The sequence below is a fragment of the Pseudorca crassidens genome, chromosome 3 (assembly GCF_039906515.1).
Source record: "Pseudorca crassidens isolate mPseCra1 chromosome 3, mPseCra1.hap1, whole genome shotgun sequence".
In the NCBI taxonomy this organism is placed as follows: domain Eukaryota; kingdom Metazoa; phylum Chordata; class Mammalia; order Artiodactyla; family Delphinidae; genus Pseudorca; species Pseudorca crassidens.
Window position 1 is genome coordinate 46,723,438 of NC_090298.1, and position 14,736 is coordinate 46,738,173.

General features: G+C 36.8%; 1 protein-coding gene across 14 annotated transcripts in view; it reads right to left on the reverse strand.

The window, feature by feature from the left end:
- PDE4D (phosphodiesterase 4D) overlaps nt 1–14,736 on the reverse strand; it is a 1,449,034-nt gene that overhangs the window by 513,749 nt on the left and 920,549 nt on the right. The gene's annotated exons all lie outside the window — the stretch shown is intronic.

The window sequence follows — 14,736 nt, forward strand, 5'->3', positions numbered from 1 at the left end:
AAGGAGGAAGCAGTAGCAGCTTGACCTATGAATTCTTTGCTATCTGTTTGCTCCCTCGACTTTCAAACTGTAGCCCTGGAAATATAAACACACAATTCTAAACATCCACAGGCCTGCGGCAGCAAAATACCACAGGCCAGCTTCACAACTGGGGCGTGCAGACCATAAATCCTGTAGTGGCAGGAGCGGGGAGGATACGAAGATGGACCGTCACCATTCAGCACCCTGCATCAAAGGACACTGGGCACAAGGAAGAGGCAGCCAGTTATTGGATTCTCTCATTCACGGAAGAAGCTCGAGGACTGAATTACCCAGGTGACGCTAGTTCTACCCATGCCAGAAGGCAAACGCTTACAAGACTGCTAAAGGCCACAGTTGCTCTGGATTTAGGCAGAATTTTCTGGTCCCTAGTGTGGACAGAGAGGACAGCTATATAGAGAAGTGCTGGAAAAGGGGCTTCTCACCAGCCTTGGTCATGAGTGTTCCTATTCTGACTTGGACTTTAGAGAGGGACACAGGAGACAACGATCCCAAGATGTGACTCTTTAAATCTGTCGGCATGAGAGATAAACAGAACTTGGATATGTGAAACTGATGAGAAACAGTCTTTGCTGCTGGCCACACAGAAAGGAAAGGACAAAAACAAGAAACCCATCACTATTAGTTATATTCGGAGCAACAGAGAGAGATTCCTACCACCACATGGTAGCCTGTGCTATTAGTGGTTGGTTAGTCTGGGAGATCTAAAGCTATTAAGTAAAAGCTATCTCCACAGTGGGTACTAGGGGAGGTGATCTGTTAGGAAGCTGGGATAACAAGTGCTTCTTCAAATGTCATCTGTAGTGTCACTGGGTGCTCTAAGTGTAACTCCCGTCCAAGTCAGCAACCTATAGACAGAACAGAGGTACAATTTCTAGGTGTGAGTATTACATGATGATGCCTCCCAAGTATTAGTTTATTTCCTTCAACAAACTGACTCTATATTGCTTATATGTGGAATCTAAAAGTAAATAAAAATAAATAAAAAATGTTAAATGATACAAATGAACTTATACGCAAAACAGAAATAGACCCACAGACATAGAAAACAAACTTATGGCTACCAAAGGGGAAAGGAGGGGGATAAATTAGGAGTTTGGGATTAATATACACACTATTATGTATAAAATAGATAGCCAACAAGGACCTACTATATGGCACAGGGAACTCTACTCAATATTTTTTAATAACCTGTAAGGGAAAAGAATCTGAAAAATAAAATACATATCTGAATCATTTTGCTGTACACCTGAAACTAACATATCGTAAATCAACTATACTTCAATAAAAAAATAAAATTAAAAAAAACATAGATTGATTAACATGAAGCATTTCATTTTCTAGCACTCTCTACATCACAACCAAATATATGCATGGAAACAGAAAATTCCAATCATTAATGTTTGAGCTTTGTTTTGTTTTTGTCATCACTGTTTTGGAACAGACAGAGCCACCTGGGATAAATGATACATATGAATGTATTAACAGACTCTCCTAGTGAAACACAAATATACATAGTCCATGAAACATGAACAATATATATTCTTTTTTTAAAAAATTGTTTATTTTACTTATTTTTGGCTGTGCTGGGGCTTCATTGCCGTGTGCGGGCTTTCTCTAGTTGCGGCTAGCAGGGGCTACTACTCTGTTGTAGTGTGTGGGCTTCTCATTGCCGTGGCTTCTCTTGTTGTGGAGCATGGGCTCTAGGCGCACGGGCTTCAGTAGTTGTGGCAGGTGGGCTCAGTAGTTGTGGCTCGCGGGCTCTAGACCACAGGCTCAGTAGTTGTGGCGCACGGGCTTCGTTGCTCTGCGGCATGGGCATGTGGGATCTTCCCAGACCAGGGCTCGAACCCGTGTCCCCTGCATTGGCAGGTGGATTCTTAGCCACTGCACTACCAGGGAAGCCCTATATTCTTACCTGTTTCATTCAGGGACTGATTATCTAATTGGAGATTTGTCATTTCCTCCATCTTTTCCTTTTCACATCTCTTTATAAGAAAATAAGTAATGATGGAAGTGCAAACTATGGTGCAAAAAGCATGTCCCAGGCTTGATGCTACATGATTTCATACATTTTCATCTTTAACCCTAGCAGGTTACTGTCCAATTACATACAGAGCAAAAGAGGCTCAGTGGTAAAGAGATGCACCAAAACATCGCTTCCTCCAAGAAGGTTTGCTTGATGGGATAACCTAATTTAAGAGATGCTCATATACCTTCCTTTTATCCCTGCATTTTTCATTGTTCTTTTCATAAGCTTTTCACTTGCCTGTCTTCCTTTTAAAGTGTGATTTCCTTAAAGGTGGGGATTGCATCTTATTCACCTTTTCACCCTCAGTGCCTTGAACAGTGATTGGCATCTGGTGGACAATCAGAAACGACAAGAATGAATTGAAGTCGTACAGCCAGGAGCAACGACACTGGATTTCAGTGCAGAACTGTCAAATTTCAACACCTAGCGAGCAAAAACTGTTGGATTTTATTTGATGTTTGGCAGAAGAATGGGTGTTGGAATTAGTTCACCCATTTCATTCTAGATAGTTAACGACCAAGAGGTTCTCAAGAAATACTCGTTGACAGAATTCATGTATCCAAGTTAGCTCTGTTTCCCAAAAACCAAAAAATAAGAGGAAACTAAAGATTCAGATAAAAGTCAGCCTCAGTGGGAGGAGCAGAGTTTTTATTAAACACATGAATGAGCATTTACTTTGTTCAACTAGAGGCTGGCTTTTCATCTGGATTACGAGAGAAATATTCCAGCATCAATTTTACTTCGAAAAAGTATATTGAGTAAACCCCTAAGTGCTCTCTGCATGAAAAATTCTAGTTTTTCCTTCCTGTACAAACGCATAATGTAAACATAATCATGATGGCATTTCCTTTCACAGCATCGGTCATATAAAAACGCAAACCTTTGAAGAACACGGATATTGACAAACTAAGTAAAATAGCTTTAAATCCTGTGAAAAGAGACTACAGGCCCCAAACCTGATACTGATTTTCAGGAATAACTTTGCTGATGGAGCCTAAGAGCAGCTTATTCCAAACCCTCGCTCCCCCAACTCCCACCCCACGTGGAGCAACTAATGTCAATTATAAAAATACATTTAAACTAAAAAGAACAATAGGCAGAAGACAGTTGTTTGGCTTAAAATGTAACCAACTGAGCTACAACAGAGGCAGCTTACCTCCTACCACCAGTAGGTACAGCACAGTAGGTACCCTGCCCTGGGCCCAGAATACTTTTAGGAGTCCTCGAAAATGTTTTAATTTCTTTTAAAATCAGAAACGAAATGATTATAATCCAGCTTAGATTACATTTCTCTGTATATCAAGGCGGTTATAAAGTGTAATTTTTAGTATTTTTTTAATGGAAAAAGAGGCCCACAGAGCCCAAAGTGTGTAGGGCCCACAAAAGTCATGGTACAGCCTCGAGCTGGGCTATTTTTAATTTTTATAAATTTTCTATGGCATTATTTTTTGTTGGGATGTTAGGGACACATGAATGTTGTGTGCCTTTTATTTCTTCTCTCCCACCACAAAAACCAATCCCTCAGAAACAAACAAACAAACAAAAAACACTGAAAATTCTTATCAATTGGATTGGATATTGGTAGCACATCCATGAATATCAATCACAAATCCAATTCAACTGGGCCATGAAAGAAGGGATTTCTTATGAAAGCCTTCCTTTCTGCTTTTACTTGGAAAGCAACAACTGAGAAATAATCACAATTTCAGAGGAATGAAGGAAGATGAACTAAGAAAAACACTAAGTTAGAAATGCTGACCCACAAAACTTTTTTGCTTTAACACTGAATTAGCTGATTCGACTGAGTAATTTCCTGAATCTAGGTGGATACTTCAGTAGATAGTCATATTACACTACTGAGTTGGTACTGAATTAGTATTGGTATCAAAGCTCATATCAGGAATGCCCTTCTCATATGGTACAGCATAACTAACATTGGTTCACACAGCCGTTGTGTTGTTATGGCAACCGGGGCATGCCTTGATGCCTCAGCCACCCTGCCGCTGAATTAACAGGATGTTGATTTCTGCATACTATCTCGTTATTCCTCTAGCTCTAACTAGTCTGTGCAACAGACACAAATGCAATAATGAGGAGTGGAAATCAAATACCTTCAGTTCTGGAGTCTTGGTCAAATATTTCTTGGTATGGAAAGAGGCAAGAAGTAATGCTTGAAATGAACTTTTAGCATTATCTATGAATTGTATTTATCCATGAACTTCCATAAAATTTTTATAGGAAAGAGAAGTACCCGTATATCGACAATCTAAATTCCAGTACTTGGAACTGAAAATTTTAGGGTTTCTAGTACATTCTTTTTTTTTTCTTTTTAGTTTTTTACTGAAGTATAGTTGATGTACAATATTGTATAAGTTACAGGGCTAATATAGTGATTCATAATTTTTAAAGGTTATACACCATTTATAGTTATTATAAAATATTAGCTATATTCTCCATGCTGTACAATATATCCTTGTAGCTTATTTTATGCCTAATAGTTTGTACCTCTTAACCCCCTACCCTTATATTGCCCCTCCCCTCTTCCCTCTACCCATTGGTAACCACCAGTTTGTTCTCTATACCTGTGAGTCTGCTTCTTTTTTGTTATATTCACTAGTTTGTTGTATTTTTTAGATTCCACATATAAGTGATATTATACAGTATTTTTCCTTCTCTATCTGATCTAGTATATTCTAAGTAGTCTCTTTTTAAAACAAATATAGAAAATAATTAGAATATGTTTCCTACATAAAATATGACTAATAAGGCAAAATAAGATAATAAGAATTATTAAATTATATGTGAAGAAAATAACAACAACCTTGAATAAACATTTCCTTATTGCACAGCCAAAACTTAGCTTTTTTCCCCCATATTTTTATCTCCTTTTCACTAAGGTAGGAACAATATCTCACTGTCATGTAGGTAAACCAGTAGAGAGGACCTGCCACTGAAAATAAAGCAGAAGTTAATTTTTTCCCTCTAAAAACATAATTTTCACAATTAACCTATTAAATATATGGCCATTGGATATTATAAAATTAGAACATTGGAAGATCTGGAATTATATTCTGCCTCACTGAAATGAGAAATTCTTTAAATATGACATTGTTCTGGTTACAGTGCATCTCTGCAGATTTGTCATGCGTCTTTCCTTTCTTATTCTGATAAAATTCCTTGTTGGAGAACCACCTCTAAAGGATGGAACTGACGTCTGTGACTGGGATACACAGAGGCCTGGTTAGTCACATGACTGTTGAAGGCTGGCACTCCAAGTCCACCCATCTGTGTCAGGACTGAGTCTTCATTGGAGCCATGGGGAAATATATGCTCTTATGCCACTGGAATTACTACAGGCAGAGTCATGCCACTTGCTGCCTTAGCTTTCTTTGCCACCACATAGGGAAAGCCAGCAATGCGAAAGCCAGCAATGCAGAGAGGGATAGAGATTGCGAAAGACAGACCAACGTCCTCATCACATTGCAAGAGCACATGAGCAAGCCTTGTGCCCATGAAAATCAGCTTCACTCCTTGGATTTCCCAGTTTCAAGATTCCATAAGCCATCTTTCTGTTGGTTTAAATATTTAGTTTCTATTACTTGCAACTAATGGGGGAGAACAGTCTGACTGATATACCACTTCACCATATGGATCTTTTCAATGTTAAGAAGTATTCTATTGATATGATGCAAGTCCACTCTTGCTTACTTATACCTCTCTCTTTTTTTTTTTTTTTTTGCGGTACGCGGGTCTCTCACGGTTGTGGCCTCTCCCGTTGCGGAGCACAGGCTCCGGACGCGCAAGCTCAGCGGCCATGGCTCACGGGCCCAGCCGCTCTGCGGCATGTGGGATCTTCCCGGACCGGGGCACGAACCCGTGTCCCCTGCATCAGCAGGCGGACTCTCAACCACTGCGCCACCAAGGAAACCCTACTTATCCCTCTCTTTACTGCCTTTGTATTTGATTGACAATAAGAGAATCCAATTGTTTCTTGCTGCACTATTGCAGCAACTTCATTCATTCATTTGTACATTCATTCACTCAACAAATGCTTACCACAGACCTATTCTGTGCCAGGCACCTGCTGAAGATTCATAATTGAACAAAACTGACAAATGGTCTACTTTCATAAAATTTATCATCTGTAGGAGGGAGTCAACAGTGAATGAATAAAGAGATCATGTAAATATACTGGATAGCAACATGTGCTATAGAGAACACTAATGCAGGAAAAAGAATATACAATGTCTGGGTTGATGATGGGTTTTGTCTTGTTATGTTTTGCTGTTTTTTAAATAGATGGTCAGGGACGGTATTATTACGAAAGTGATATTTGAGCAAAGATCTAAAGACAGTGAGTTCCTTATTGAGGAAGGTATGGGTCCTGAAAGAGAGTACAGTCAGGCTCACCGGTAGGGTGCAGGGCAAATTTTCCTGACAGGAGTTCACCTATTTACACAAGGGAGAAACTCCCATTGATGCCCCCCTCCTCCACACTAGAACCTTTTACTGCTGGCTCTCTGAGGGGACTGGCCTATTTGTTTTGTTTCACTGGGCAAACAGAAATATGAGTTAGGGATAGCTGTAGGTTCCATGAATCATTATTATTTTCAGTGTACACTCTCTGGCGTGAAGGCTGTGATGTGAATTGCTGACTAATTTTATAAAGCACCTGGGGTTCCTCAGGGCAAAGGCACTATGTCAACACCAACATTAAACAAATAGCAATAATTGGCCAAATCCTCTGGGGGTGCAAGGCAAATAAAATATGTTCCCTCTTGGAGTTTCATGACGTCTGCCAGGTTTACCACTTGACAACCTAGATTCAGCAAGAATGAGGCAAAGCATTTTTCAAAAGCCACTTTGCTACCATTGTATGTGGCCTCCAAACAACCACTGTGAATACTGGGTATTTAACAGCAAATTAAAACTGAGTATGTTTTTGATTTCACTAGCACAAGAAGGTTCTGAATAATCACTTGAAATATTAGTCCTTATCATTTTCCAGGCAATTCCACTATTAGTGAGAAATAAGAGTAGAGCAATATTCATTAAATAATAACAATCATTTTTCCAGCAATTTTTAAAGCACACACAAATCTCTCTTTAGCAAAAGGACTTTTTACAAGCATTGAATCTCTTATAGTTTATCCATGTGAATTTTGATTAAAGAAATTGTCCAAAAACAAGAACCATTGGAAGGGTTCCAAATGGTAGATGAAACTCTAAAATGTATATTACATATTAACAAGATTTCTTTGTGTTTCTAAGAATTCTATAGGGAAATGTACCTAAGTTTAATGCAACTCTACCCACTCCACCTCACACCACACCAAAAAGACATTCATAAAAGAAAGCACAACATATACACACACTTTATAAATGGACACTGGGCTTTGAATTTTAACTAAAACAAGGGATAGCTCAGGATAAACCTGGTTTTACTCTACTACCTCCAAAGTTCAATGGAAAAAAAGCATTAACCATTTTCTCAAGATTATTAACTATCATTAATCCTTAGAATTATGAGACACGTTTGCTGAAAAGACTTTAGGATTAATCTAGTATGACTTTTATTTCACAGGTAAAGAGACTAGGTCTCAGAGAGGTTACTTCACCAGGAATATAAAAATCAACTATAATACCCTGTGCCATAGCTACTGTTAGTATTTTGGAATATCCTTCCAGGTATTTTCCTATGAATTAGTATATACATATAGCTGTATATGCATAGTTCTCATATTTAAAAGCGCTCTCTCATTTTATGTACTGTTTACATACTTTTTTATTTAACATACCGTGACTATCTACCATGTTAAAAATTATCCTTGTACATCAATATTCCATCATATGCATGTACCTTGATATTGCTGCATATTTGACCCATTTCCAATTTTCAACTATCATAAACAATGATGGTTGTAAATCTTTTCATATGTCCCTAATTACTTTTTTAGGTTAAATTCTTAAAAGAGAAATTGCTGGTTCACAAAGTTTTTTTTTTTTAAGGTGTTTGGTAATGATTATTCAATTGCCTTCTAGAAAGTCTGTTTCAAATTTTCACTGCTAAAGGTAATGCCCCTTTAGCAGTGTTGGAAACAGATTCCTTGGTTTGTCATGTGCCTTTACATTTTATTTATGGTGTGTTTTGATGTGCCTAAATATTTGATTTTTTAAATGTACACATATTTGTAAAACATTTTCTTAATGTTTTTTAGCTCTGATGACAGGCTTAGAAATACTTTCCCACTTTGAAATTAAATGAGTATTCACCTATATTTTTATAGTAATTTAATAGTTTAGTTGTTACATTAAAAAATATATATTAATAAATAGTATTATTTTATCTTCATTAAAACCTTATTTAATATATATTTTTATGTAAGATATAAGGAAGGAATCTAAGTTTATATTATTTTCACAAATAATTAGCTATTGCCTCAACACCATTTATTGAAAACTATCTCTTTTATTTTTCCATTGAATAAAATGCTAATCACATAATAAGTGTATATGTGTATATGCATGGATACACACATACACACACACACACACAAACACACACACACACGAGTCTTATTTGGAATCTACAGCCTTTTCAAATGATCTTTAATTCTTCACCTAAACCACTGTCCTAATTCTTATAGTTTTATAACATGTTATAATTTCTGAAACGGTGAGTTCTCCATCTATCTACCCTTCACCCATTGTGCTTCAAGTTTTTAATTTTTTTGCTTTCTCATATATTTATCCTTTTGGGTAAACTTTTGAAACAATCAAAATAAAAATAATATCTCACTGGTACTGAGTATAACTGAATAAATTGTGTAGATTTAATTGGCCAGAAATGACATTTTTAAGGTCTTAAATAGGTCTTCCCATACACAGTAAGTGCAGAAATAGTCTGCACAGATTCTGCATAGCTTTAGCTCTTACCAGATCTATGATCTTGGACAAGTGGCTTAATTTCTCTGAATCTTAGTTATCAAATTTGTAAAATTAAGATAATAACAACTAGCTACTTCATAGGATTGTATAGAATTAACAGACGATTTAATATGCAATATGTAAGGTATTTAAATGCATAATTAGTATGAGATAGTATTATGTCTCTGAGTTTTCTTTTAGTTACAATTTATTGGTTTCTTGATGACAAATTCTGATTTCTTATTATTTTCATTCATAGGTACAGTAGGTTTTTGTGACAGCAATCTTGTGTTATTTAAAAGGTATTTTAGTTTTTTCATTATAATTTATAACTGATATTATTACTCTTTTATAGAAAAGCTAATGATGTCCATGTATTTTTGTATTTGGCCACCTTACTGAATCTCTGCATTATTTCTAATAATCTTTCAACTAGTTTTTTTTTCCATGTATGTACCCAAAGAGTAGTAAATTCACTTTACGTTTTATATTTTATGATTCAAATAATTGTACTATCTAGAATTTTCCATAATATTAAAATATTAATATTACATGATAGAGCTTATAATTGAGCTTATTTTAATAGAAATGACTCATTTAAAATATTTTTGGCTGTTGAGATAGACACTGTAATTCTGCTGCTATTTCACTTGAGTTTTGCTTTTTAAAACAATGAATGGGTAATTACATGCTAGTCAAATTCTGACATTTGTCATTGCAAACCTCTTGCTCTCTTTTAACCTATTTATATGATGGATTCTGTGAGCAGACTCCCTCACAATGAACCACATGTTTATGTATAGAATCATTCTTATTTGACATGAGCATGAATCTTTTAACAAAATGCAGGATTCAATTTATTAATACTACACTTAGGATTATATCTCTTTAATGTTAAGATTGGTTAGAGATTTTCTATTGCAGTTAGGTCTAGTTCATACAATAAATGTAAAGTTGACTTTCTGTTCACAAACTTTATAAAATTTTAAATAACATACCAGCTCTTTATTCTTCAAAGTGTGTGAAGTGTTTGTAAACACTTTCAAAGAAATTCTCTGATGTCTTTTGCAGAGCTGTTTTTTTGGAAAAGCAACTTTTCCACTTTTTTTCCCAACAGACATTGCTTTATCAAGGTTATATACTTCAACTTATGTCAATGTTACATATATATACATATATATATACACACACACGAATATATATTTTTACAGAAAGGCATCATTTAATCAAGAGTTTTAGTAAATAGCATTCTATTATATATAATTAATAAAATACATTCTCTGTCTCTTTATATATATATATATATATATATATATATATATATAATAGTTACATACATATGTAACTGTTTCACCAACTGTTAGACATGACTGTGTCTCATTTTCTCTCACCACGGAAAACTGGGAAAGACATTTTAGCAGGTGAGAAATAAAGCATCCTCTCTCAAGTTTTCACCATCTCCCAAGAGAAACACCATCGTCTCATAGATGGGTCTCCATGCCAACAATGCACACCTCTTTGATCATTTTTCCTAATCACCAGGGAGTACTTTTCCACTTCCAGCTTTAAAAGAGTGAGCAGGCAACCCCCCCCACCCCTCATAATCTAACTGCTAAGTGATTTAATAGGTGTTTCACGAAATTCAAAATCAGCAGTAAGATTTATAACAGAAACACTTCTCAGCTGTTTGTCTCCATTCTCACTACCTGGGGCTCTGGATCCAGGGAGTTCTTCAGGACTAATTTCAGAAAGAACATGTACTTTTTTAAATATTATATAACATTTTGAGCAACATTTAAATGAATGCTTAGTGCGAGTTTTCAAATAGAAATTTAAAATATTTTTTATGCCACTAACTGAGAAAGATTAACAGAGCACAATAAATGATACCTAATATTTCAGGAACCAGTGTAGTAACTGTTGATTGAAAAAAAATGAAAGATAAGTCAAGCATTACAAAGCAAAACCTGGAGGAAACAAAGCTTCTAAAATAAACCTTCCTTCCAGCAGACCCTCATGGAGCACTGTGTTATCTACTGAGTTGATAACAAATGAAGCAAAGTATGGAATGTAATAATAGCTACAGTTTTTTGAGCACTTGCCACGTACTTGGCATAATGCTAGGTGTTATACACACGAACTCTACCACTTGGGGCAACTGACAACCAACCATAAGAAGCAGAACAGAGGAGAGGTGGCATAGCTTACATTTCCTAGGTGCCAGCCTCCAGGGACAACAAGTTCTTCACTGGAACCATCTCATTACATTCTCATCACCATCCTACATACCAATTATTATTGTTCCCATTTTTGAGATGAGGAAACTGAATCTCAGACCCCAAGGTCACAGAACTAGAAAGTAACCATTAATAAGGCCCATGCTCTTTACCTTGTACCACTGTTTCAAGTTTGACTCAAGTTCTATCTGAGAATACATAATGCCTAACTTATAAGCTACTTACAACATGCTAAGCACTGTTCTAAGTGCTTTACTTGTATCATCTTCTTCTTGAAACTTCACAACAACCTTATAAAATAGGGACCGTGATTGCTCCAACCCTAACTTAATAGAGAAGGACATTTATGACTTAAGAGAAGTTGTCCCACCCAAGGTCACATAACAGGCTAGTGACAGGGCCAGAATATGCACCCAGACTATTTAATTCAAGCTCTAAGTTTTTAATTACTATGTTTTCAGAAATTTCCACTAGGAAAGATGGCTGAACTTGAGGAATAATTTTTATAAAATCTAAAGAAATACGATTAAATTAGCACTTGGAAGCGAAGGCTATGATTTCTAATTCTGTGATGGGCAGTTTTCCTTAGACATCATTTCTTCCAAGTCTCCACTGAGGAAGGAACACAGTGAAACAACTGAAACTGTGTCATGAAGGTTAACCGTGAAACAATGTCGACACCTAAGTCAGAAGCAGGTCTCACTTTCCAAAAAGACATGAGCCAAGCTTGACTACAAAGACTGTAGGATCCTGTTTCTATGTTCAACACAGTAATTCAGAATGCTGGCATAAAAATAAGAAAAACAAAGGGTATGTAACATCTGAATAAATGTATTTTCATTCTAAACTTCTGAGGGGGTAAGAGTGTAAGAAGATGAAACACACAAGGTGAAAGTACATATATTTGTGGAAAAGTATAGGGAAAAGAGCTAAAGGAATACACTGGTCCCCTGGCAACAAGTATAATTCTTTTCTTAACTTCCGAGGGGGTAAGAGTATAAGAAGATGAAACACACAAGGCGAAAGTATATATATATTTGTGGAAAAGTATAGGGAAAAGAGCTAAAGGAATACACTGGTCCCCTGGCAACAAGTATAATTCTTTCCTTAAGGTCGTCTTGCTCGCTACCCCTCATCCCCAACTTGCTGAAAATCTGTAAGATTACTGACCCTCTGTGGACTCTCTTTCAACCCAAGCCTTTGGGGACTGAACCAAAAGGAGTCCATCACTGGCACCACTGACATTTTCAGATCCTGAGGAGGGTATGCAAGCAAATCCACGTCTTTTCTGCCACTTAGATCCCAACTGTAATGAGGGTATTCCAAGACAAATGAGAATACCCCATGATCCTCACTCCTTGTGTCAAGGGATGAAACACCCTGACCTTGTTTCCCGCTAGTGACAGGAGAGCAGGAGCTTCATTAGATGGGACAATCTGTGTTCCATGGGACCCTGGTCACCTCAAGTTGTTTGCTGGAGGAGGTGGAATGGTCCCACTTCAGGTGGATAGACAGTTCAGGTTTCCTTAGTTCTTCTAAAGTTATTTTAATGTCCTATGTTCTTTCTGGCTGCTTTCCAGAGTTTATGAACCCTGTCCTTGATAATATTTTTTTAATAAGCTTTCACAGAACCCAATGTAAATGCTATTTCTTCCCTTTTCTGACTACACTGAGCTCCCCTGAGGGGCAGTGAGCATCACATGACATCTCAGGCCTGCACACCTGAGATAGAGCACCTCGCAGAATTGGGACTGAATTCCTAACCCACGTCATCATGTTTTGACTTTGACTTTGTATACAAATTCTCTCTCATTCTTTATATATTTATTTCATGCTAGGTGTCCACTGGATGAAGAGTCCCTCCTGTAAGTAGCACAACAATCCTACAAGGGATATACTTGTGGTTTCCAAATACGAGAGCAGAGAGCTCCGAGGTGGAGAGAGGTTACTTGCACAGGGCCATCTCCATGGCTTGGGAATTCTTCTCTGCTGTGAAATGGTGTTAAAGACACAAGCTATTATAGCACTCACTGTTCTTTATCCAAACAGTATGCCCCAAGGAAGTACAGTTCAGGATTTGGTACAAGGAAAACTCTGTCTTCCCTGAGAAATGGATGTTGTGTTCTTCTCATCTAACATTTTTTCTTGTTTTACTGCTAAGACTGGCCACCATGTATCTATGACATAGATTTCTGTGCTCCTTTAGAGAAAACACAGTGACCCTTATTACTGGAATATCCACTTTCTCTTCCTCCAATTTTCCATTTTTAAAGATCTTAATTTAAGAAAAGGCTTTATTGACTTTATACTTTTTGTAAGACACTGCAAGTCCTTTTTATAAACAGGCAGGGAAAAAATAAAGGAAGGAAGGAAGGACGGAGTCAAGGAGGTAAACATATAAAATGACTGTCACTTATATTTTTAAACAATGGGTGGTCTGTTTTCTAATAAATAAAACCTTAATGAAATGTTATACGAACACTATCTTTAGAAATCCTTTATATAAAGATTTGTCAAATAAGACAATGAAGCAGAGCAGAATGCTGAAATACATAAACTTTTTCAGGCAGAGAAGTCTTTGATCTAATGTTCCTTGCTCACTACATCACAAGATTCCCCAAGAGTAAACCTAAACCAAAAGGTTTTTTGCTAAACCTAGTCTTACAATATGGAGTACTGTAAAATGAAACTTTGTACGGCTGTGATTTACGCTTTCATCCATAAGATCCTTTATGCCATTCTAAGAAATGTAGTAACTACTGAAAATATCACGTGCTCTGTTTTTATACCCATTTGCACTTTATGTTATCCATCCTCAACCCCTACACTGGTAGACACTTGTTGCAATGATATCACACCATGAATATCATTTCCTGGTCCTGTTGGCATCTTGGGATTGAGAATCTTTACGTGCCAGTCCTGCCATCTTTGATAATTGGCTAGGTGTCTTAAAAGCCACAGAGACACTGAGCAGAGTTGAAGACTGTGGCCAGCTTTTGTCATTTTGTCAGATGTTTACAGTGCAATGATGGTTTATCGAATATACTTCCAAAATAATTTCGTCAGTAGGTTTACGTCCATTTATGTATGTCTTATGAGCTAATATAAGCATTTTACACTAACCATTATGGTTGGCGTACCCTTCTTTTACTTGCTGACATCCTGAGAGAACAAGGCATTCTATTGAACTAAAGAAGGAGCTAAAATAGCAAAGTGGACATAAAGAAAATAAACACTGAAGCCACACAATGTCAAGCACAGATCAGCATTGCTATATTTGCAAATGAAATCAGCTAAAGGGAGGAAAGTGTAAACTGACAAGGCAAGGAATGGGAACTTATGGAAGGAAGGAACCCAGGAGTACCTCACTTCAGCTCAGCTGGAAAGAGCTAGAGACAGGGTGAAGAGTCACTATAGTTCTACCTCTTTATAAAATAATGTACATTTAATATGGAATGTTATTGGTGGCTCCACAGGGAATATACTTGGTTGTGCAGGAAC